This window comes from Schistocerca americana, chromosome 4 (assembly GCF_021461395.2).
Source record: "Schistocerca americana isolate TAMUIC-IGC-003095 chromosome 4, iqSchAmer2.1, whole genome shotgun sequence".
NCBI lineage: Eukaryota > Metazoa > Arthropoda > Insecta > Orthoptera > Acrididae > Schistocerca > Schistocerca americana.
The window spans coordinates 346,866,385-346,888,678 of NC_060122.1; positions in this window are offsets into that span (position 1 = coordinate 346,866,385).

Here is a 22,294-nt window from a genome sequence, read left to right on the forward strand (position 1 = left end):
TCTGCAAGGTTTCCATTTGAAAAATCGTAGTTTTCAAGTTTATATGAACAAAAGATTCTAAGTAACTTCACCATATCAAGAAAACCTTTCTCCACTGCGGAAAAGTTTGGCATTAACTAAGATTTCTACTTGGAAGAGCTGTTTAGATTTCAGTATGACGCAACTGACCTTTCTTACGTTCAAGCAGAGGGCTCGCAGCCTAAATATTGATGTTCGCGCCCACGACCCATATTCAAATTATTGCTGAGCAATCGATGGTCTATTCCATGTGGTCTTTGTTGGCTGTCCTTAACTATCGATATAAAGTTTTAGTCACTTGCCTCAGATGGCTGTTTTCGGTAAATGTTGAATTGCGGGAAGGACAATGTCAATGTTTTATAGAAGTATACGAAATATGTATTTAGCCTTAAGGAGACTGACAAATGAAAGTGCCACAGATTTCGTAAATGTTTTTGTGTGCCGCCTGCATGAAATACGGTGAGACATGTGGAATATTCGAACATCCCACTTTTAGGGCCAGCATATTTACTTTTTAACGAACCAGCGTATATTTATTTCAAGTTACAGCGCATGATACCGAAACATTCTCAAAATTTCAGATAATAAATGTGCCAAGTGTTCCTACATACATACACACATAGATTAATCCTTGTTCCATAGTCATGAATACGACATTTCGTAATGATGAGGAACGTTTCACTTTAACATAAGTTTTCTTTAACCAAAATAATTAATTAATTAATTAATTTTTTTACAGTTACTACTTCATATCTAAGAATTCGTCTATTGAGTAGAAGGAGTTGTCATTCAGAAATTCTTTTAATTTGCTTTTAAATGTTGGAGGCTACCTGTCAGACTTTTAATACTATTTCGCAAATGACCAAAGATTTTTGTGGCAGCATAATTCACACCTTTGTGTGCCAAAGTGAGATTTAATCCAGAATAGTGAATGTCATCCTTTCTTCTAGTGTTGTATCTATGCACTTCGCTGTTATTTTTGAATTGGGATGGGTTATTAATGACAAATTTTATAAGTGAATATATGTATTGCGAAGGTACTGGTGAATATAGCGAGTTCCTTAAATAAATGTCTGCAAGGTGATCTTGGGTGGGCTCTAGCTATTATTCTGATTAGACGCTTTTGTGTGATGAATACTTTCTCTCTTAAAACGAATTGCCCCAAAATATGATGCCATATGAAAGCAGTGAATGAAAATAGGCATAGTAGGCTAATTTACTGATATGTTTATCATCAAAATTTGCAATAACCCTTATAGAATAAGTAGCTGAACCTAACCGTTTCAGCAGATCATCGATGTGTTTCTTCCAATTCAATTTCTCATCAATGCACACACCCAGAAATTTGGAGTATTCTACCTTAGCAACAGACTTCCGTTCATATTTTATATTTATCAATGGTGTTATGCCATTTACTGTACAGAATTGTATAAAATGTGTTTTCTAAAAATTTAGTGAGACTCCATTTGCAGCGAACCACTTAATAATTTTCTGAAAGACATTATTTGAAATTACCTCAGCTGATTCTGGCTTCTTGGGTGTAATGACTATACTTGTATCATCAGCAAAAAGAACTAACTTTGCATCTCCATGAATATACAGTGGCAAGTCATTAATATAAATTAAGAACAATAAGGGACCCAAGACTGAACCCTATGGGACACCATTCTTGATATTTCCCCAGTTAGAGGACTCTGCTGGTTTTTGTAGACTATCTGTACTGTTAATTTCAACCTTCTGCATTCTTCAAGTTAAGTGTGAATTAAACCATTTGTGTTTGTGTCTTGCAGAAGGGTTTCCTTTCGATGCGAATTTCTCGAGGTTGAACACTAGATCCAGATTTCACTAGATGCAGCTTCTCTTTATTTCGCGGAAAGCATACTGTACTATCAGTGACCAGAATGCAGCCAGTGTTTTCCAGTGGATGCAGCTGAGATGTGAGCAATTGGACAGTAGATCACATGCAATGTTTTAAGATAAACTCAGGTTACCTATTCGAGTGATCTACAGGTCCTTGTTACGTGTATGGCAAATAAAAACTTTAGGTAGCGGGGAATTAATGTTAAGTAGAATGTAAATTAGGTAGAACTAACTGCCGTGGCTGGTTGTGCAGTACTAAACTGTAATTGACTTTGAGTTTCCTGAAGTGAAATATCGAATTACCGATGCGAAAAAAAAAGCAAGAACAGTCGCCGCCGCCCCGTAGTTGGTCACTGGATCACAACAAAGCGTATTATAGAACATAGCAGGCGAAGCTACCATCGTCATACCTCGGTTTACAGGAGACGAATTTTAGTTGGTTGGCCGGCCAGTGTGGCCGAGCGGTTCTAGGCGCTTCAATCTGGAACCGCGTGACCGCTACGGCCGCAGGTTCGAATCCTGCTTCGGGCATGGATGTGTGTGATGTCCCTAGGTTAGTTAGGTATATGTAGTCCTAAGTTCTAGGGGACTGATGACCTCAGATGTTAAGTCCCATAGTGCTCAGAGCCATTTTAGTTGGTTTTGGATTTCCTTTGCTCAACTCTCCAGTAGTTACTTGTCATTCACTGTGTGCTGTCCTGGATTGCACCCCTTTTTCTGATGCCCAAGTATTAGGCAGTCGTGGATCTTAGATGTGGAAATTATTTTATTTCTGTGGCTGGACAGCATTCATTTCACCACATCGCCGGCAGGGAGAGTCGTGCATGCCATATATTTATGAATGTTGTACACTTTATTCTGTATGTTTCCTTGCTTTGACTATTTTTTTGTTATAGTTTCGCGGTGGAAACAGGATAACAGCCTGTCATAACGTTCGTAATTACTGATGCTGCTTAATACATCCACACAATATTACTAACGAAAGTCAGCTGTTATTGACCTACCAAAGATCGCAATATCGTATTACATATACATCAGTGAGACCAACGATATAGTTGTCGACTCAAAGACCTTTGAACATTTTTTTTTCAGAAAAACTTAAAAACTCTCTTACACCTATGTTACAATGTTTGCATCTCTTGAGATTTGACAGAACATAACATTCACTAGCATAGTATCCCATACACACGACGCTTGACAGCCAATCGAATCCTTATGCCTAATGCTTGATCCACAGTCCAAAATGTGCTCACTGAATACATTATAAATTACAAGCTGCAAACATAAAAACTTAATCATTTGTAAGGAGAGTAGGTTGGTGGTTGCTTTCACAAAAACATTGCTGAAGTCGGCCCAGAAATATCCATTGGACGCGTCTGTCGCCTCGTTTAACACTTAACGCATTTATTTCTGAGCGCGCAAAATATTTGTATTTCCTCTAAATTTGACAGCAACAAGTCTTTTTCTTTAAGATGCAGTATGTTCAGACTGACTGTGATGCTTTCTAACGAGCGCTGTCGTCGATCATAGACCAGTATCTATGGCTGAAGAGCAGTGATCTCCATACAACCTGGATGTAGAAGTCTGGTCTCTGAGTATAAAAGTCCAGTGTGTCTGCAGATTTATAATATGTGCTCTGCACCGTCCGCCAAGTTGTAGTTTGTCAAACTAATTTCCATCGGTCTGTACGTCACAAAGAATTGCAGACTGAGTTCTTGTTTTGAACATTACATCAACATGTGATGTAATAAATAGGCTGATGCGGGAGAGGAATCAAAAGTATTTTCTTTTCGTGCTCTAGTGACATTTCTCAGCAGCCACGCTGTGGTTTGGCAAGAAACGAAATATGAACATCTATGGCTGGCACGTTCAGACAGCCGATGTTCAACATCCAGGTAGTATAGAGATCACTGTTGAAGAGTGTTGCTAGTTATTAAAGTGCTTTGCTAACGCAGATAAAAAATTCTCTTTATTGTTATTTTCTTTGTACCTTATTGTATATTGTTTACCCATTTGATCGACATACTTCATCTCGCAATCATGACATCTTCTTTCATGTACTCCCGCTTTCCTCATACAATTTTCTCCTGCACTTATCTTATTTTCCAGCCCTTGTTTCAATTTATCATCCGTCCGAAATGTAATTTTAAGTTCATTGTTGTTGAATAAGTTCTCCAGTTTATATGCGATAACTCTCCAATACGGAACCACTGTCTGGTTTTGCTGTTTTATTTCATTTTGTTGTTTTCAGATTCAATCCTATTTATTAAACCTGCCTCATAACCATTATCTATCACTATTTTTTTTAATATTGGACATGGCTATTTGTTTAAGTGTTGTCTTCATATTTGTTCTTACGGTTTAGCGGGATAGTATTAGCACTTCACGCCTACACTATATTTAAAAAATGCAATTTAATGTTATATTACGAACATTATACCATGATGTGTGTGAAGGAGAGCCTATTTGACATATTTGTTTCCTGTTTAGTTTTTACTGTGTCTGATAGCATAACACTTTTATGTTAAGTTATACTACATAGACGATGTAGATGGATTTTCACTACACGTATGTTAGTATGAGAAATATTGCGAAGTAATAATTTTTGTTGTCGTTGCTTATGTAACATGATAATGGGATTATATCATTCCCAAATATGTTGCCTTTTTAAATTAAATAAATCTCACATTTGGACAACTGTTGCCTCGCAGTCGCCGTACCGATATCGTGGTACAATTGATTTACGGTTTCAGAACATGTAAGTTCTTTGTTTAGCGAAGAAAGCACGGCAAACAAATGATTGTATCATTTAACAGAGCCGATTTCGAAGTGAGCAACTACCACGTTCAGGAAGAGATTAGGTCTTTGAGGAAAACACTCTGAACCTTTTAATCGACGTCGGCACAAAGTAATAGTGTCTCTTCCTGCCAGACAAGATGCTGTCGTTTCATTCTGCGATAAAGTTGAATTATTAATTTGGTTTTACCAGTTACGTTCCTCAGTAGTACAGGTTAATAAGCCTATTTATTTCACTTTTCCACACATATTGCTGATCAAAAACAAAAGTTCGTAAGGAGGGATATTGTGCACTCGGGTTTAAATTTGTTTACTATAAAGACGGGATAAACAATATAGGATCATTTGTTTGTTTTTCTATTTCATTTAAGAGCCGAACTGTCAGATTACTTAGTGTTCATCTACAGGAATTAACACAAGTTTGATTATGATTAGGTGTGTGTTATGACTATTTAATGGTAGGGATCGCAATTGGAAAGGGCTAATTTCATTACGAATTTATTTAAGGCTATTTAGTGTTAAAAGCTGTAAGCGACAAGCTTAATTTGTTTACATATTTATGTAAGGTTATTCAGTGTTAAAGTTACGACAGGCAGGCGTAATTTGTTTACGTCTTTACGTAAGGTAATACGGAGTTAGAAGTCGCGACAGACAGACATAATTTATTAGCTCATTTATGTAATGTTATTCCGTCTTGGAAGTCACGATGGAATGGCTTCTCTGTTAACAAGTTGATATAATGTTCTGTAGAGTTAGAGGTAGTGACAGATAGCGATAAGTTTTTCGTGATTATGTGAAATTATTCAGTGTTAAAGTTCTCGACTGTAGAGGATCACTGAGAGCTCGAGCCATGAATTCGCCGATGTTAGCATCAGCATTCCCAGGACTGATGACATCAACATCAACGTTCCCAGATTCTCTGACTCCAACTTCCGGTGTCCACGCAATTTTACCTGTTATATTGCGAGGACATCATCATCGACATACCTGGAATTCAGACATTACCATGTCACTGCCATCACACTCCTACCCCCTCCACCTCCGCTTTTCTCCATCTCTCTGCGGCCAATGGCGCTACATGTCTGTCAACATCATCAAGTGCTCAGCAAATGATGTCAGGGCCTTCATTTCAGTTAGTCATGTGCAGGTACTCACCCTAAACTTCGAGAAATTTTAATTTTTATAATTCGGTTATATGAGTGCTGTAATTTACTTTCTGACATTGTCCAATATGAAACACCACTGGCAGCAATCAGCCAGATAGAATAAGTCTAACAGTAAGTATTTATCGATTCCTTTTTGTTATAACATAGTTATTATTAGCAAAACCCATCAATTTACGTACACACATCATAGCACTCCAACATGGCACAAGGGCAGCAGCTAACTTTCCTATGGAATCAAATTGCTGGGGTCATCGTCCCTAGGCTTACACACTACTTAATCTAACTAACTTATGCTAAGGACAACACACACACCCATGCCCAAGGGAGGACTCGAACCTCCAACGGGGGAAGCCGCGCGAACCGTGTCATGGCGTCCGAGACCACGCAGCTACCTCGTGCGGCATCTGGCAGCTGAAGCCAGACTGCGAGCGGAATTGTGTAGTCTTGCCTTCGAGTTGCGCTCTGGAGTCTGCAGTTATTAGCTACTATTAACAAGTTGTCAGACAGGCTACTACATCCTTAACCCTACCCTCTTCGTCGAGATTGTATAGGAGTGGTTCTATGGCAACAGCCTAGAAAAATGGTGCGCATATTGAGCCCTGTGGACATCTTTTAGTTATTTTCTTGATAACCTTTTGTTTTCCTGCTTGCCATTGGGCCACCCTATCTTTGCAGTAGTCGAGTAAGCTGTTGTACAGGTTAGTATATGCATCTCTCGTAGGCCACCATAGATTTTCGTAGGTCCCAGCTAAATCTGTTGATAAAGTTACTGCGTATTTTTCGCTTGTGTCCTGTGTTATTTCCAGCACGCTGCTAACTGCATCGTCTATTGAGTTTTTGTGTCTAAAGGCATACTGATGTGGACTAAGGCTGAGGGGCCTCCTGTGTGACTGTATTGGTTACAGAGTAGCTTTTTCCTTCACCTTATCCAAAAAAAGTGTTCAAGAGGCAGATGGGCCTATGAGTCTTGGGGTTTGTTGGGTCCCGATCCTCTGATTTTTTGATGATTACTATGTTCGCAGTTTTCCACATGGCGGGACCCTACACTGCAGCAATGTTTCACTGCCAACTCTGTTAGAAAAGGGGTGACCTGTGTAACTGTATTTTTTTAAGTGTTTCGGAGGGTATGCCGTCTGGACCACGGTTCTCCTTATTCCTTAACTTTTTAAATGTTAATGCTATCTCTTCTTGAGCAAATGGGACAGTAAAGGGGCCCTTTGTGTAGGTTTCATCCATTTGTTTTCGTAAGTCTGTGTGACGTTGCTGGTCATTCTGCTTTTAGTCAGTTTACGAGGATTTCGTGAGGGCACATAGGCGCCTTTATTACGATCCTAAAGAGACAGCGTCTTCACTAGATACCCTCCTCTGTGAACATCTTACAACTGAACTTCAGTAGGGGCACTTTGGTTGGAGTAGAACTGGGCAGACTTCTGAACGAAGTATAGGCAGATATAATCTGTCTCCAAGAGCGGTATATGCGTGGCGGGAAATTTCCAGGCCTTCCCAAACATCTGTTAACAATTAAGCCTACTGGGACCCGAAATGCCATCGCTGCGATTGTAATATCGAATTTAAATTACACAGTCACAAAAATAATACAACTTTTCTCTGAACATGTAGCCACAGCTGAAATTAATCATTGACGAAAATCTTGGATTATTACATCCGTGTACGCACGGTATTCCTATGACACAGAGCCTTTCGCTGGCTAAATAAGAGATATACCATCAATGAGCGGTCGACGCTATGGCATGTAAACAGAGCAGACAATAGGGGGCAAATCGTAGTTGACATAATAAATGAATGCAGCCCCTTTGTTCTAAACAAAGCAGGGCAAATACCTACGTACTGCAAAAATTCAGGAGGAACCAGTAATATTGACATCTCACTAGCAAATGCGAAATCCATAATAAATGTCAACAAATGGGAAGTATTAGAAAATACCACACAGAATGACCATAACGGCATACGATCCACACTGGTACATACGAAAATATAGGAACTTCACATCAACGAAAACAACGACTTCTTCTAAGCAAAACTGACAAGCAAAAATTAAGGGACGTGGTTTAAGCATTTTGCCTCCATGCAGTCAATGATAGCATGGACTGTAAAGCACACATTCTGACGGACCTACTTAAAAAAGCACAACAGTTAGCTAACCCAGTGACCAACAGTGGACCGAAACAGAAACCCCCACTGAGTTAATAAAACTGAGAAAATACACTGCAGACTAAAGTAAACATTACCAAAAACCAGCACAAGAGAGAGAAGTAAGACTGAACGACAGCGCTATGCAAAGCAAAAATACAAAAAAGAAATATACAAGACCATACAGGATCACTGGAACAATTTTGTCAAAACTCGCCTGCAAAACAATATACTGGGGGAACCATTCAAGTCGCGCCCGGACGCCCGGAGCTACACCGATGAGGATATTTGACTTGGATTGGGATGATCAGGTGCGACACAGGAACAGGCTCAACCGCAAGTGCGGCGACACACGTACATCATCTTGCGACGTCACATGTGCAATATTTGTCACCCACTTTTGGGGTATTTCCCGACGTTTGCGACCACATGTGTCTTGTATTAAATTACTTGTTTCAGCGGGGCTTTGGAGGTTTTTAAGCGTTAATAAGAATGACACTACATACATAGAGTATCTCTCTTAAGAGTCATAAGGCGCATTTTCTCTGGTTTTTCAACAGATATCTACAGTTTCGTTTTTGCTTTGTGTAATAGGAGTCAGTCGACACAAATATTGCTCATCACATCTTTCATGTGACGTGCAGTGTCAACAGAAAGCGTCGGTTTGTCTCCTGTTGCGAACAAAATTATTTTTAAAGCGGTATCTTACGTGCTATTTCGATAGAGCGGTCCCAAATTACTCTACTGCGATATTCGTTTTATCGATATGTATCAACAGGGACAGCAAAACTCAAAGAATAACCAGTACCCAGTGGCAACATCACCTCTGGCCTCCGCTGACTACTATTGCCTACCACGAGAACTGCATGCAAAGCGTGCATTATCGTCTGTGTACAGCCAGTTAAGAACCATGTCCCGCCTTTCTTAATGTCCAGGGGAGCAGTAGGAATTGCGATAACTTCAGTGTAATTATTGTCTTAGAATAAAAGTGTCATTTCTGTTCGTCTCGTTGCGTACTTCTTTCAGCTGCCTTTGTGTTATACCGTACTGCAGCAGTTCTTTCTATGCATGGCCCAAGTTTCATCGAGCTACAAGGCACAAAGAGTTCTTCTTATGGAGGAGCCGCAAATATATAGGTCAGTTTTGTGAAATGCAGAAATTGCACAATTGCTTAATACACAGTCTTATAGTGTACACGACCGGTTTTGGAAAACAAAGTTCCATAGTCTGGTGTAAACTGTAATAATGAAAATTTTGTGGTATACTACAATGGGAGAGGATCCTAAGGTCTGAAATGTCGGATAAGGAACTTTCAAAATGGTAAGGAACAGCAATCAGTCGTATTTTCCGCTCTAGATTTCGTAGAGCACGTCCAGGGTTCAGCTAGTAACTAGCCATTATCAACGTAGAACTTCGGTGTTGTTTCACACGCCTCAGTACGTCTACACCTATTCTCCAGTCTCGTGTCACAGTTAATTCAGGATCATAGCCAGACACAAACCCTCCACGACATGACACATGGGACATCAGAGATTCAGACACTACTGTCTTTAATAAACTGTGACAAGAGCCTGAACAACAGGTGTAGGCGTACCAGGGCACGTATAACTCCGAAATACTACACTGACAATGGCTAGTTAGTACCCGAAATCTGGATCTACTCTACGAAACCTGGATCTGTGTAATAAAGCTATAACGGAAACGACGACTGATTGCTGCTCTTTACCATTTTGAAAGCTATGTAACAGTCGTGGATCGCAGTCCATTTTCCTAACGGAGCGCAATATGAAGGGATAAGGAACTACGTGGCTAAAATTTCTAAAATGGACTAAAACATATTAAAAGAGAGAACAGGATGTTATTTATAAGTAAAATCACTGTGTATTTTCATAATTGCAGTTTACGCCTGATGATGGAATATTAAGTGTTCCGAAACCTTTCATGCACACAATAAAATATTGTGGATTAAGCAAGTGTTGTGCGGTTTCTTTATTTTACAAAATCATTAAACCATATCAATTGTCGGTGACACACCATGCGAAAGTTACTTTCGCCCTTAAGTTTTGCCACCAGTGTTGTAGGGAGACGCTTTTCAAGTCTCTTTCTTTGCTTCTGTCTCAGCGACTCGGAGCCCTCAGCGCCTTCATGATACACTATTTGACGAAAAGTGTCCGGACACCTATTAGCAGACATTAATATGGGGTATGTGCACTCTGTCTTTGTAGCGGGTCGAACCCCGCTGACGACACTTGCAGTGAGGCGTCTAAATGTCTATGGAGGAATGGCAACCCGTAATCCCTCAGGAGCCGAAACCAATGAAGTTAGTGATGGCGGACGCTGAGGTCTCAAGCGATCTAACTCAACCCAAAAGTGTTCCATTGGGACCAGGCCGGGACTCTGGACAGGTCAAACCGTTTCAGGAATGTTACTGAGAGCAAAAAATTGTTTCACAAGTGCTGCATTATTAGAGGATGCTTTGTGATGCTTACACAATCATCGTTTACCAACTGTTGCTCCGTTGTAAGCAATACACAATGCTGTAGAATTTTATCGTATCATTCCACATTTAGAGTTTAATTAAGCGCAGTAAGGAGACCACACACTAACCACGAAAAACACTTCCATACCGTAACACCACCTATTCTGTACTTAACTGTAGACACTACACAAGTTGCCAGGTAACGTTCTCGATACATTTTTCAAGCCCAAATCCTTCTATTGGATTGCCGCAGGGTACAGCATGATTCATCTCTCCAGATCACTCGGTTCCCGTCATCAACTGTTCAATGGGGCCGATCTTTACAGCATCTCGAGCGTCGCTTAGCACTGACTGCAGAAATATGTAGCTTACGCGGAGCTGTTGGACTTTTGTACCCTATTCGTATTAATTCCCTATGGCCAGTTACTGTGCTACATTACTGTTGGTAGCACTTTGGAACTAACGACCGACTCATTCTGCTGATGTCCGCATTGTTCGACGATCCGTTCCGTCAGTACATCAGGACTACATGCTCTTGATTTAGCTTTGGTTGTTCCTTTCCGTTTCCACTTCCTAATCACTTCAGTAACAGTCGGCTTGGGCAGATTTATGTTGTTGTTGTCGTTGTTGTTGTGGTCTTCAGTCCTGAGACTGGTTTGATGCAGCTCTCCATGCTACTCTATCCTGTGAAAGCTGCTTCATCTCCCAGTACCTACTGCAGCCTACATCCTTCTGAATCTGCTTAGTGTATTGATCTCTTGGTCTCCCTCTACGATTTTTACCCTCCACGCTGTCCTCCAATACTAAACTGGTGATCCCTTGATGCCGCAGAACATGTCCTACCAACCGATCCCTTCTTCTAGTCAAGTTGTGCCACAATCTCCTCTTCTCCCCAATTCTATTCAATAGCTCCTCATTAGTTATGTGGTCTACCCATCTAATCTTCAGCGTTCTTCTGTAGCATCACATTTCGAAAGTTTCTATTCTCTTCTTGTCCAAACTATTTATCGTCCACGTTTCACTTCCATGCATGGCTACACTCCATACAAACACTTTCAGAAACGATTTCCTGACAGTTAAATCTATACTCGATGTTAACAAATTTCTCTTTTTCAGAAACGCTTTCCTTGCCATTGTCAGTCTACATTTTATATCCTCTTTACTTCGACCATTATCAGTTATTTTGCTCCCCAAATAGCAAAACTCCTTTACTACTTTAAGTGTCTCTTTTCCTAATCTAATTCCCTCAGCATCACCCGAGTTAACTTGACTACATTCCACTATCCTCGTTTTGCTTTTGTTGATGTTTATCTTATATCCTCCTTTCAAGACACTGTCCATTCCGTTCAACTGCTCTTCCAAGTCCTTTGCTGTCTCTGACAGAATTACAATGTCATCGGCGAACCTTAAAGTTTTTTTTCTTCTCCATGGATTTTAATACCTACTCCGAATATTTCTTTTGTTTCCTTTACTGCTTGCTCAATATACAGATTGAATAACATCTGGGAGAGGCTACAACCCTGTCTCACTCCCTTCCCAAGCACTGCTTCCCTTTCATCTCCCTCGACTCTTATAACTGCCATCTGGCTTCTGTACAAATTGTAAATAGGCTTTCGCTCTCCGTATTTTACCCTTGCCACCTTCAGAATTTGAAAGAGAGTATTCCAGTCAACATTGTCAAAAGCTTTCTCTAAGCCTACAAATGCTAGAAACGTAGATTTGCCTTTTCTTAATTTAGCTTCTAAGATAAGCCGTAGGGTCAGTATTAAGGACTGAAACATCCCTGATGGATCTGTTACTCAGGTGGCATCAAATTTCTAGCCAAAGTGCGAAATAAATACCCTGAACCGACCCACTCTGCTGTTACTGCTTCTCCACTGACGACGCAATACTCTCTCCTTGTGAGTGGATTTTGTATATTATGTATCACGTACCTGACGCCTTTAGCGTTTTTCTGAGTTTTTAGCAAAAGACGGTAGTTGTTCTTGTCGACTTCCACGTTGAATTTGAAGTTTTTTTGGATGTTATTTAGCTGGTAGAGGAATTCGTCCAAAGAATTCCTACTATATTATCACCGCACAAAGGTATCGTCTACATACCTGCTGAAGTCCTCTGGTAGGCGTTGCTCTGTCATCAGTAAGTTCTGTGCACTGGGAAACTTAAAAACACTTTCTACTGAATTTTATACCGTTTTTACTATACTAATGCACATTTTAAAGGCAGTGCTTAATCAGCAGGACTTCTGTCGTTATGTAACGACCTTCATTGCGATATAAAAATGCCTCAGAGTCACGTATCTGTTGGAGTTATGGTGCATTATTATATGCGATTGCAGTTTTTCTCGGCGTATTCCACTGATGAATTCTTCTCGGGTTATCAGCCGAGTGGTGGCGTCGTCTTGTCGCAACGTTTCAATGAGTTTCGTACCCATCATCTTCTGGCGAAGACGACGCCACCATTAGGCTGATAATCTGAGAAGAATTCATCATGGTGCATTCTTAATTTCAATTTGTTAAATCATGGGAGATTATACACAAAAATACAGAATAACATATGAAGAGTCATATAGTAAAACTTATAATAAACCTATGATTTTTGTTATCCTATACAATAAATTTTAAAAAAATTGTCTATATTCTGCTGTAATACTGTACATTTTCACCACAATTTTGGAAACTCCATTTACGAAAGCACCGTAATTCCCACAAATACTCGTTTCGTGCGTGTTACAGCCGGCCGGAGTGGCCGAGCGGCTCTAGGCGCTACATTCTGGAACCGCGCGACCGCTACGGTCACAGGTTCGAATCCTGCCTCGGGCATGGCTGTGTATGTCCTTAGGTTAGTTAGGTTTAAGTAGTTTTACGTTCTAGGGGACTGATGACCACTGCAGTTAAGTCCCATAGTGCTCAGAGCCATTTGAACCATTCGGGCATGTTGCATCACTGTGAAAGTCGTTCTATAACAACTTAAGACCTTTGATTTCAAAATATACGTCGGAATAATAAAAATGCTGCAAAATAAAGTGGACAGATTTTATTGTAAAGTTTTCCATTTATTTCGCTCCTCAGCTCGATTCAAATTCCACTGTGTATAAGCTCACCACGCCAGGTGACGTAGATTACCCACTGGAACCATATAAACCCGCTTGTAGTAGCTCCTACCGTGAAGAAAATGTGTCGTTGTTAAGCAGTGACGGAAAAAGTTTGATATAGGATGTTCCAAACGTTGCTCCAGTAAAACCACCGTTTCTTGGAGAGAGCTTTTGATGTAACTGAGTGACCCACGTGGCAGCTAGTGCGGTGGCCAGGTGTTTTGCCAGTGTATATTACACGTCGGTGACGCGATGACACTATGTGTCCCAATGGTACACGGTACCTGGTTACCTTTGGTAGACCACAAAGACGAGCTAGCACCGGTGCACAGGCGGCAATCCTAGATTGTAGTCGTCTTTTCTCTGACGGTATCTGTTGGATGTCAGTTTCCTCGTAGCCTGGAGCAATCAGGCTACAAGTATTAGCGTTTTTGTTTGCGTGTTGGTATTCTGATTGCTATGGGTTTATTTATCAACTGTCATCTTTTATTTTTAGTTCAGTGTTGCTGTTTGAGTTTACATACTGTATTGTCATTTGGTAATTTGAGGATTGGGGGTGGAGCTATAGACGTTAGAAAATGGATTGCCAAGTAGAGAAATCGGAACATTTCTGTTTGAGTTCATTAGACGGGTGATAGTAGCGGAAGCAACCAGAACGTTTTGCGCCATGTGTAGGGGTTAATGCCATTGGACAGGGTACAGAAAGAAAATGGTTCTCTCGTTTAATGAGGATATTTTTGACATTAGTGACCCTCTATTGTCAAGAAGAACTTCGGGGTTTGATGAAGTTCGTTTGATCACATTAATACACCATTATCCACATCAGTATACTCGGGAATTAGCAGATGTGATGAAGTGTGATCGTTCCGCCATTGCATGCAACGGCGAAGGTTCAAAAATCACGAGCATCATTGTGTGGCCGCCATATGTGCGTCTCGGCTTGCTCGTCATCACTTGTTCATAAACAAAACCGACCCTTCCTGTCATATATCGTTACTGGTGGCGAGAAATGGTGTCTTTATTCTAACATAAAGGAAAGACAGAAATGGTTTAGCCCAAACAGAGCAGCAATTCCCGGTAAAAGACCTGCATTCATCCACAAAAGATAATGTTATGCAATTGGTGGAAAAGCGACGATGTTGTGTACTACGAATCGCTTCCTCGATGTGTAACCGTTACTACCGATATTTATTGTCAACAATTGAGACTCTTGCAGACGCTATCCAGAGCAACGACCAGGAAGACTGTGTGAAGTGGTGCTACTCCACGATAACGCCCGCGGGCATTCTGATAGACTGGTACGAACTTATGCATCCGCCCAATAATTTACGGTCGGCAGGAGGAGGTAGCGGCCAGTTCGTGATTCGCCGCTTTAAGTAATGCGAGCCGCAACGGTGCAAGCGATACCGCTGGGAATCTGCTGCTGCGACCGGACAGCGGACCAAGGCGACCCGCGGCCGGCCGCCTCCCTCTCCACCAGGCACTAGCCTGCTGCTCTCTGCCCATTACTCTCCCCAGCACTATGCAGCTTTGTCTTCATATTTCCTAATCCTAAGCACATTAGTTAATATCAGACAGGGTAGCCTCCACCGTCTGGCGTGATACGATCGGCAAAGAGCTTACAATGTGTTACATAAGTGAAGCACAAAGGTACCAACCTTCCTAAAAAAAATTCAAAACTTATGAAATAATGGACTGGTTCGTCAATAGAAGAACACAGAATGAGAGGTAACAAAACTCAGTGAACTTGGACAGTGAACATTAGACAGAAAAATGATACGCACTTGGACAACACTTCCTTAAAGAATGTACAGAAAGGTGTGCACTACGTGCCAGGATTCATTTTCAATAGGCGTCAAGCAGAATTGAAAAAAAATGAGTGAGAATCCGCAAGTAAGAGGGCGTGTTGGAAAGTAATGCCTCCGAATATTTTATGTGAAAACTTCTAAAGCTTTTTAAATAAAACAAACGTTACTAACATTCTACATCTTTATTCTTCACGTCCACATATTTCTTACTCAACATGGGCACCATGGCGACGATCACATTTCTCCCAACGAGAGACCAGTTAGTTGATACCGTCACTGTAAAACGTTTGACTTTATGTATTTCAGACATTCTGTTCAAGGGGCAGTCTGCAGTTTGTAATTGTTGAAGAAATACCTAACAGTACTCTCCTGTCATCTTCGGATCTGCAATACGACGTACACACACACACACACACACACACACACACTGTATTTGTAATCAGATTTTCTGTGCCCATAGTAATAAAATACATAAATGTAATATTTTACATATAGGTAACGCACTTCATCTTTACGTCATATATTTTGACAGTGTTGAAAAGTCAAATATCTGGAATGTAAGCTCTACCAGCACGTAGATCGCAACCAGTCAATGCGATATTAATAAAAATACTATTTACAATCATGTTGCCATGCAACTTTCACCGATTGCATACAACCACACACATGCTCGTCTGGAGCTGTATTTATTCTGGTGCTGTGCTACGTTGCAGCGCTGTAACAGGTGTCACTGTTTGTATTTACATTAAATAAACTAAACAATTTGCTTATTAGAAATTTGTACAGTAATTAAAGTAATCTAGATCTGAAGTAAAGAAAATTACAGACATTTTATAAGGACTAAATAGTAGTGATAGCTGTCAGCATACAAGCTTTCAAGCAGGAGCAATATCGTCATGTAAGTAACACAGCCAGGTAATTTTATGCTGCAATGTACTTTTAATATTTATAGGAGCTTAAATCAATTCAACAAAAGCTTATATTTTTCAATTTTTAAATATTATTGTCACTACGAATCCCTAGTTTTATACGAAAAAATGAGTGTCTGTTTTTTTTTTTTTTTTTTTTTTTTTTTTTTTTTTTTTTTTTTTTTAATGAATGATCACTGTAGTGAAAGGGAGGCTCCACCTTTTCTCATGATTTCTTAGTTTTATTTCCAAAGCAACCTGTTCTGGACAGTTCAACTATTTATGAGTAAAGTATTTTACTTAGACGACAGGAAATTGCTATTGAAATCGGTCATCAGTTCAAAATAAATATTTAAATGCGATCATGGCTCTGAAGTATTTGTTCAAACATTACGATGTTTGACATTGTGGACGGAGCCACAACCTCACCCCCACTTGCAGCGCTTCATAACTATCAAAATGACGTCATCGAAGATGTTCTGAAAGTTTTGGACACAGGTAAAAATAGGATGGGTCCAAATCGGGGCTGTGTAGGGGACGGTCGATGCAGTGAATCCAAGGCGTCGGACTGTTGCAGATGTCGCGGGGCTCATGTGTGGTCTGGCATTGTCACGCTCAAGCAGAATTCGTGATTTCAGTTTTCTGGGGATATCGTTGTACATCGACACAGTTACGTTACGCATCTCTATCTCACACACCACAATTCGGAGCCCTCTAGCTGCAAAGGGTTGCAACTTGCTTCGGCGAAGCGGGAAAGTTGAGCCAGTAATATGCACGACACTTAATATCTCAATCAATCTTTAGAACAGAATAAAAACGCCGGAAGTGTTACTCTTCAGCAAGCCTTCGTATTCGAATCCAAGCTGAAAGATTTCCTTGTAGCACACTCCTCCTATTCGGTACAGGAATTCGTAGCAGTAGTTGAGAACATTTCTCCGTAATGTCTTATTCATTCGTACATACTCGCTTTTAATTATCTGGTTTACAAATTTTCATCATTTTGTAAGCTATGTACTGACACGTTCCATGTCCAAGTGACAGCTATTTGCATGTTTCCATGGAACCTGACAGATAAAAAAAAGAAATAAAAATGAATGAACATATAAGATAAAATACGCGTGTGAGCCGCTACGCTTGATACATTTTTAGCATCGGTTTACAATACAATTGGTCAAAAAATTGTACATCGATGGAGGAATCAATATCTTTCGTCAAGGACTGTCTGTTGTTTCTTCAAAGAAATTGGGGCTGAATCAGCATGGTTCTTCTGTCACTCCCATAGCAACAGTTTTAATGAAAATGGCATGATTTTGTTTCGTGGTGAGATTACATCCACGGATTAGAAACATAAACAAAACTGCAGAAATCTCACACATGTTCAGGACAATATAATTCAACATAATCTAAAATAAGCAAATCAGACCAAAAATTAGTCGCCTCTAGGACACATCACGAGTAAACTAACAAATGGAGATTACGTGGTTCCCGGATTTTATGTACACCCTGTATATTGTTTCAGCAGTGGTCGGCAGGCTTGAAATAGGTGATTAATAAAGCTGTCTTTGGATTAGTGGAAGTTCTGTCTTGATCTTTGTGATATTGGTGTGCACCACTGTGAAGTGCATGGCAGAGGGTAAGGCGCTTCCATTCACGTATGGGCTCGTGGGGAAAATGATTGTTTAACTGCCTCCGTAACTGCTGTAATTAAGCTAATCTTATCCTCACGATGCCTATGGGAAAGACGTGTAAGGGGTTGTAGGATATTCCTAGTGTCAGCGTTTAAAGCCAGTTCGTGAAACTTCGTTAGTAGCCTCTCCCGGAATAGTTTCCATCATCTTCAGGAGTCTGACAGTTCAGTTCTTTCAACATCTCAGTGACACTCTGTCACAGGTCAAACAAATCTTACCATTTGTGCTGCCGTTCTCTGTATACATTCAATATCCCCTGCTGAAGCTATATGGTATGGGTGCCATATACCTGAGCAATATTCTAGGATAGGTCACACGAGTGATTTTTAAGCAACCTGATTTGAAGATTGATTGAATCCCTTCTACCCTACCAATAACCCAAAGTCTGCTAGCTACTTTACGCACGACTGCGTGTATGTGACCGTTACATTTCATCTCCCCACTAAGCGTTACGCCCAAGTATTTGTATGAGTTTACAGATTCCACCTGTAACTCACTAATGTTATATTCACAGAATACTATGTTCTAGGTTTTATGAAGTGCACAATTTTACCTTTTGAACATTGAAAGTAAGCTGCCAATCATTGGACCATTTTGAAATCTTGTCAAGGCCTGACTGAATATTTTTACAGGTTCGTTCAGACTGTACTTCGTTGTAGTTAACTGCGACGCCTCCGGAAAGTCTGAGGTTATTATTAATATTGTCCGGAAAATCATTAATATACAACATAAACTGCTAGGCACCCAACACGCTTCCCTAGGGTACATCCAAAGCTACTTTTAATATGTTGATGACTCTCCATCTGCGTCCTCCCTACCAAGACGTCCTCAGTGCAGTAACATATTTCGTCTGATACCCCATATAATCGCACTTTTGAAAAAAAGCCTAGGTTTGGTTATGGTTGAAATGCTTTCGGAAATCGAGAAATTTGCATCTGCCTGACTGCCTTGATCCATGACTTTCAGGATGTCATGTGAGAAAAGTGCTACTCGGGTTTTACATGATCTATGTTTAAGTTGGGTTGGGTTGGGTTGTTTTGAGGGAAGAGACCAAACTGCGAGGTCATCGGTCTCATCGGTTTATGGAAGGCCGGGGAAGGAAGTCGGCCGTGCCCTTTCAAAGGAACCATCCCGGCATTTGCCTGGAGCGATTTAGGGAAATCACGGAAAACCTAAATCAGGATGGCCGGACGCTGGATTGAACCGTCGTTCTCCCGAATGCGAGTCCAGTGTGCTGATCTATGTTTAAGTAATCCGTGCTGGTTGGCATAGGGGGGATCGTTCTATTCGAAGCACTTCATTATGTTTGAGCTCAGAATTTGTTCTAAAGTTCTACAAGTAATAGATGTCAAAGATATTGGTCGACAGTTTTGCGGATCACTTCTGCTATCCTTCTTGTAGACTGAGCTGGTCTGTGCTTTCTTCCAATAACAGGGCAAAGACTTTGTTCGGTGGTCTACAATATAGTCAACAGAGGGGCTAACTCAATCGCTAATTGGGTATAGAATCTGATAAAGATTCCATCGCACTCGGGGGTTTGTCCAGTTTTAACTATTTCAGCTGTTTCTGAACGTCGCTGACACTAATATGCATTTCACTCATCTTTTCAGTGGTATGGTACGAGAATTAAGTTGGGGCAATACTCTTGGGTTTTCCTTTGTAATGGAACATTTGGAAACAGAGTCCAGCATTTCTGATGTTGCTTTGCTACCCAACATTTCAGTTCCATTTTAGTCCATGAGTGACTGGACACTAACTTTGTCACCACTAACAGCACTTACATATGAGCAGAATTTCTTTGGCGTTTCTGAAAGATCATTTGACAATATTCTGCTCGAGTAGTCATTGTAGGTTTCACGCATTGCTATCTTGCAAACACGTTTCATTTCACGTAGTAGTGCAACGCCAGACGCAACTGAGATTTACTGTGCTGTAATGAACTTCAAAACTCTTATGACATATTATAATTCCTGAATGCATTCGATTTGCTGAAAAAAGGTACTCTGATCACATCTGACGTAAGTGACTTGAAAACATTCCTTGGGATGAACCTTGTTATGGTATATCACATTCTGCCAATATTCAGAAGCTACTGGTCTACAGAATCAGATGTAGGTGCTCCTTATATTGTACAATAATGTCTTCATAGATTTCAGGAAATTCGTAAATAACTACAATTTTTACACAATGCAAACCACTTACCTAGAAATTACACCTGCAGCGTATCATCTAAACAAAAACTTTCTGGTATCTCTGCGCAGCACAAAGTTTTCAGTCTCTCGACGAACGTATAATTAAATTCAAAGGGCACAATAAAAACCTCTAATCGATTACAAATAAAACCATCACATTAAGGTTTAAAATGTAGTGTAGAGGTGACTCCGAAACTGCATACTTATTTGAATTTGATTTGTACAATGGAACAAAAGTCTCGGGACCTGAGGTAGGACTTGATAAGTCTGTAACCCTTCAGCTAACTAAAATTTTATCAGGACTTGGCTATCATGCCTATGTATATAGCTATCTTTGTCCTGACAATAAATCATTTTATATCACTCATTCCAAAAGCATCATAGAAAAGACTCCAGTTTGGTTCTTCAGAGAAAATGACTGCCTTTTATGCAATGATATACTGTACAGCACAATCACTACATGCATAGCGTTGATCTCATGGATCAGACGAGGTTATCAGGAAAGCGAAAGTAAAGTATTATTGGAGGTTCTTTCTTGTTCTTAGTTATATTGGTATGCACAGTTCATATGTCACCTGTCAAAAATTACAGTCCAATACAGAAAAGCCTATGAATTCACTTGAATGTAGGCTGCTTGTTGCTCGAAGTTTAGATGGGAACTACTAAAGGCGACAAAGGAATCTGATAACAGTCATCAAAGCCAAGGAACTAATATAAAACATCTGTCATCCTCGTTGTCCAGATCGTATGACCAGAGCCGATGTGTAAAGAAGATGTGGAACTGTACTCTCAAAAATGTTGAAAATAATGTTAACAGTATTTGAAAAATGCATGATTCGTCTGTGTTTAACTTAAAACAGAATTTGTTTCAGCGATTATCACGACGGACAGTACAGCAAAGAAAAATCAAGAAAATTAATTCTTACTCATATTTATTTTGTACCTTTAGCGTACATAGTGGCATATATATCAGTAAATTTTCTTGGATTTAGAAAGTGAAAATGTAGTGATGTTCATATTGGTTAATTCTTTCCCTTAATAATAAATATTTCAATAAAAAATACAGAAATTTTCTCCTTTGTCGCTTTTGTTCTTGAAAAGGATAATGCTGTATCGTTCGAACAAGACACAACCATGACAAAAGCACTACAGGTGCAAAGACGCGAGCTGGTGCCAGAGCCATACAGACTCGCCACTTGTGCGAGATCCACCAGCGCCAGGGGCGGCGCTGAGGATGAAGATATCGACTTCGCCTCGGTCAACTGCCGACCGAGTACAATCCGCCAATGACCGGACGACAACGGACAGAAGCCTACTCGGAAGATGGAAGAGCAGCTCTCGGCCACTTGGTTATAGATCATCGTCCAGGGCTGACTTAGACAGGGAACGTTGTTTAGTGAACTCTTAGAAGTGGACAGACAGTTGTTGTAAATTGCATTTGCTATGTACTGTGAAGTTTACCTCCGATTATTTGTACTTAGCTATTTAGGACCTTTTTTGTTATTATTACATGCAGTGTTGCAGACTTCATTATTCATCAAGTCACAAAGGTAAGTAACTCCTTTTAACTTATTTGTGTGATTTTGTTACTAATTTGTTGGAGTGTTGTAGAACCTTCGTTTTCCTATCCTGTTACATGATCCTGAGGATGAAGAAGCCGTGTAGTAGTGGCGGAGAGCACTACAGAAACAGCCGTTTCACGAACTCGCAAACTCGGCCTACCGTAACAACAGTGGCAACTCGGCCTCCGCTGCAGTAGCGACGAGGCCATTACAAAACTGGCATGAGTGTTTACAAAAGATGACGAATGACCTCAATTTGGCTAGGAATAGAAGCCACATGTCTCTTCCAACTGAAGCCACTCATTGATGACTAGATCCTGGACAGCTGGTGTTCCAAATTGTCCCACGATTTTTATGGGATATTTAAGAAGACCAGCTTAGGCACAATGCGATGCCCGAATGTCTGTTAAAGCAGGAACGTATATGTGCAGTCTTGTGAACACAACTGTTGACATCTTGGAATATGGGAGTGTCAACAGCATACTCATCTTGCACACGTAGAAGAAAGAGGAAAAGTTGGTCACTAAAATTGTTGAAATTAACATCCTGGTTCATGCTGATCTAAGTAAGTTGGA